Genomic DNA, 4,894 nt, shown 5'->3' on the forward strand with positions numbered 1-4,894 from the left:
GAGGAGGACACAAGGGAGTTGTCAACCGTGATGGCGAGATCATGGAACGGGCAGTCCTTCCCCGGGAGGAAGAGCAGCTCCGTCTTGTCGAGGTTCAGCTTGAGCTGGTGATCCGTCATCCACACTGATATGTCTGACAGACATGCAGAGATGCGATTCGCCGCCTGGTTATCAGAAGGGGGAAAGGAGAAGATTAATTGTGTGTCGTCTGCATAGCAATGATAGGAGAGACCATGTGAGGATATGACAGAGCCAAGTGACTTGGTGTATAGCGAGAATAGGAGAGGGCCTAGAACAGAGCCCTGGGGGACACCAGTGGTGAGAGCGCATGGTGCGGAGACAGATTCTCGCCACGCCACCTGGTAGGAGCGACCTGTCAGGTAGGACGCAATCCAAGCGTGGGCCGCGCCGGAGATGCCCAACTCGGAGAGGGTGGAGAGGAGGATCTGATGGTTCACAGTATCAAAGGCAGCAGATAGGTCTAGAAGGATGAGAGCAGAGGAGACAGAGTTAACTTTAGCAGTGCGGAGAGCCTCCGTGACACAGAGAAGAGCAGTCTCAGTTGAATGCCCAGTCTTGAAACCTGACTGATTAGGATCAAGAAGGTCATTCTGAGAGAGATAGCAGGAGAGCTGGCCAAGGACGGCACGTTCAAGAGTTTTGGAGAGAAAAGAAAGAAGGGATACTGGTCTGTAGTTGTTGACATCGGAGGGATCGAGTGTAGGTTTTTTCAGAAGGGGTGCAACTCTCGCTCTCTTGAAGACGGAAGGGACGTAGCCAGCGGTCAAGGATGAGTTGATGAGCGAGGTGAGGAAGGGGAGAAGGTCTCCGGAAATGGTCTGGAGAAGAGAGGAGGGGATAGGGTCATGTGGGCAGGTTGTTGGGCGGCCGGCCGTCACAAGACGCGAGATTTCATCTGGAGAGAGAGGGGAGAAAGAGGTCAAAGCACAGGGTAGGGCAGTGTGAGCAGGACCAGCGGTGTCGTTTGACTTAGCAAACGAGGATCGGATATCGTCAACCTTCTTTTCAAAATGGTTGACGAAGTCATCCGCAGAGAGGGAGGAGGGGGGGGGGGAGGGGGAGGAGGATTCAGGAGGGAGGAGAAGGTAGCAAAGAGCTTCCTAGGGTTAGAGGCAGATGCTTGGAATTTAGAGTGGTAGAAAGTGGCTTTAGCAGCAGAGACAGAAGAGGAGAATGTAGAGAGGAGTGAGTGAAAGGATGCCAGGTCCGCAGGGAGGCGAGTTTTCCTCCATTTCCGCTCGGCTGCCCGGAGCCTTGTTCTGTGAGCTCGTAGTGAGTCGTCGAGCCACGGAGCAGGAGGGGAGGACCGAGCCGGCCTGGAGGATAGGGGACAGAGAAAATCAAAGGATGCAGAAAGGGAGGAGAGGAGGGTTGAGGAGGCAGAATCAGGAAATAGGTTGGAGAAGGTTTGAGCAGAGGGAAGAGATGATAGGATGGAAGAGGAGAGAGTAGCGGGAGAGAGAGAGCGAAGGTTGGGACGGCGCAATACCATCCGAGTAGGGGCAGAGTGAGAAGTGTTGGATGAGAGCAAGAGGGAAAAGGATACAAGGTAGTGGTCGGAGATTTGGAGGGGAGTTGCAATGAGATTAGTGGAAGAACAGCATCTAGTAAAGATGAGGTCAAGCGTATTGCCTGCCTTGTGAGTAGGGGGGGAAGGTGAGAGGGTGAGGTCAAAAGAGGAGAGGAGTGGAAAGGAGGAGGCAGAGAGGAATGAGTCAAAGGTAGACGTGGGGAGGTTAAAGTCACCCAGAACTGTGAGAGGTGAGCCATCCTCAGGAAAGGAACTTATCAAGGCGTCAAGCTCATTGATGAACTCTCCAAGGGAACCTGGAGGGCGATAAATGATAAGGATGTTAAGCTTGAAAGGGCTGGTAACTGTGACAGCATGGAATTCAAATGAGGAGATAGACAGATGGGTCAGGGGAGAAAGAGAGAATGTCCACTTGGGAGAGATGAGGATTCCAGTGCCACCACCCCGCTGGCTCGATGCTCTAGGGGTATGCGAGAACACGTGGGCAGACGAAGAGAGAGCAGTAGGAGTAGCAGTGTTATCTGTGGTAATCCATGTTTCCGTCAGCGCCAGGAAGTCTAGGGACTGGAGGGTAGCATAGGCTGAGATGAACTCAGCCTTGTTGGCTGCAGACCGGCAGTTCCAGAGGCTGCCGGAGACCTGGAACTCCACGTGGGTCGTGCGCGCTGGGACCACCAGGTTAGAGTGGCAGCGGCCACGCGGTGTGAAGCGTTTGTATGGCCTGTGCAGAGAGGAGAGAACAGGGATAGACAGACACATAGTTGACAAGCTACAGAAGTGTTGTTTCTTGTATTATTGTCTCCTGTGTCTTTAGAGAACTGTTTCACTTTGATATCCTTTTTCTTCTGTCCTGATTTTCTCTTTCTTTTCTTCTGTTAACTAGATATTCTTTGTTGTTCTTCGTTAGCTAGCTAGCTTCTTCCAAAAGAGTCCCTAGCAACTGCTTAGCAACTGGTAAACAATTCAGCTTGCTAAGATAACTACAATTTTATGAAAAATAGTTATTTTTCAAAAGCCTATCTTCTTTGTTTGTTGCTTGTTTTTTCTCCTATTCAGTCTTGCAGTTTTCTTTTGCTTTTTTCCGATGTACTTCACTCTAAAAACCATGTAAATTTCAATATTTGTAGGAGCTCATTTTTCAGCTGCTGCTGCTCAAATTGGAGTTCCGGAAACTTGTGAATGATTCCCAGCATAAGGCAATAAACAATGCCTTTTTCTGTGTGACTTTTTCGAATCATAGTCACACACCTCATGTAGCCTAGCCCATAGGCCTATATGTTTTGATAAAGTTTGCATCACAACTAAAGTGGCCAAGTGACTTCTTAAAATTAAGCACATTAATCCGCTTTACCAGGGGTGTAGAGCCTAACAGGCATACATAAGCAGAGCGTGAGTTTCAAGTTTGGGAAAGATAATTTTCACCATAAATATGCATCTTTCACATGCATAATCACATTTGTGGTCTCTTGATGATTGTGTTTTCCCACTAATGTAACAGTCGAGCTTATATATCAGTATCATATTGCTAATAATTTGCAGACTCTCCGGTGATTGCTAATAATTTTGCAGACTCTCCGGTGACAGCCTATGATTTTAGCGCCTGAGATTTACTTCTTGTAAATTACCCAACTGATGAGTAACAAAATCCTTGCTTGCAATCGCTTAGTATCATAAAAGTTGTACGTTGTTATGTTAGTTTATTGACAGGCTTATCATTATAGTTTTGTGGTTTTAGCATGTGCACAGGACTGCCCCCAGGATGCCTCCTCCACCCGTGAAGAGTGTATCTCCTCCAGTCCAGGCTGTTCTTGGTGCAAGTACAAGGTGAGCCTGCTGATCTAGTGTCCCCTGACCCCTGAGGCTATTGGCCAGGAGAAAGGTTGCCTCGTATCAAACCACATAATGCCATTAGGCACCTACAGTAGTTGATATTCAATACAATGCCCAAATTGAGGGATTGGCAAGTCCCACGCAGGGGTGTTGGGGAACATTACTTTTAAAAGTAGCTCAGAAAGTTACTTTAATTGCATTAAAAGCAACTTGTTACTTACTATGGAAAGCGACACGTTATATTACTTTTGCGTTACAAAAAACACACAAAAATTCCTTGCGGGTGTCTGTTGGACATTTATTCTTATGGCCAGTAGAGGGCGAACACTACCTTTTGAATGGCGGTCCATAGCCTAATTTATAACTCTGGGCTACACCAACTCATGTAATAATGACAGACGCAATATCTCCTTTACAATACTTGAAATAAATGATTTACACAAACAGTACATGCGGAAAGTATTCAGACCCTTTCACTTTTTCCACATTTTGTTACGTTACAGCCTTATTTTAAAATGTATTAAATTAATTTTGTTCCTCAACCTACACACAATACCCCATAACGACAAAGTGGAAACATAATATGTATTTTATATTTACAAATTTATAAAAAAATATATCTTATTTACATAAGTATTCAGACCCTTGCTTATGAAACTCAAAATTGAGCTCAGTTGCATCTTGTTTCCATTGATCGTCCTTGATATTTCTACAACTTGTTTTGAGTCCACCTGTGGTAAATTCAATTGATGTGTGCCTTTCCAAATCATGTCCATATAAGGTCCCACAGTTGACAGTGCATGTCAGAGCAAAAACCAAGCCATGAGGGTGAAGGAATTGTCTGTAGAGCTCAGAGACAGGATTGTGTCGAGGCACAGATCTGGAGAAGGGTACCAAAACATTTCTGCAGCATTGAAGGTCCCCAAGAACACAGTGGCCTCCATCACTCTTAAATGGAAGAAGTTTGGAACCACCAAGACTCTTCCTTGAGCTGGTAGCCCGGCTAAACTGAGCAATCGGGGGAGAAGGGCCTTGGTCAGGCAAGTGACCAAGAACAAGATGGGCACTCTGATTGAGCTCCAGAGATCCTCTGTGGAGATGGGAGAACCTTCCAGAAGGACAACCATCTCTGCAGCACTCCACCCATCAGGCCTTTATGGTAGAGTGGCCAGACAGAAGGCACTCGTCAGTAAAAGGCATATGGCAGCCCGCTTGGAGTTTGCCAAAAGGCACCTTAAGGTCTCTCAGATTCTCTGGTCTGATGAAACCAAGATCGAACTATTTGGCTAAATGCCAAGCGTCACGTCTGGAGGAAACCAGGCACCACTCATCACCTGTCCAATATCATCCCTAAGGTGAAGCATGGTGGTGGCAGCATCATGCTGTGGGGATGTTTTTCAGCGACAGGGACTGAGATCGAGGCAAAGATGAGCAAAGTACAGAGAGCTCCTTGATGAACAGCTGCTCCAGAGCGCTCAGGACCTCAGACTGGGGCGACGGTTCACCTTCCAA

This window comes from Salmo salar, chromosome 25, assembly GCF_965601325.2.
Source record: "Salmo salar chromosome 25, fSalSal1, whole genome shotgun sequence".
Classification (NCBI taxonomy): Eukaryota; Metazoa; Chordata; class Actinopteri; order Salmoniformes; family Salmonidae; genus Salmo; species Salmo salar.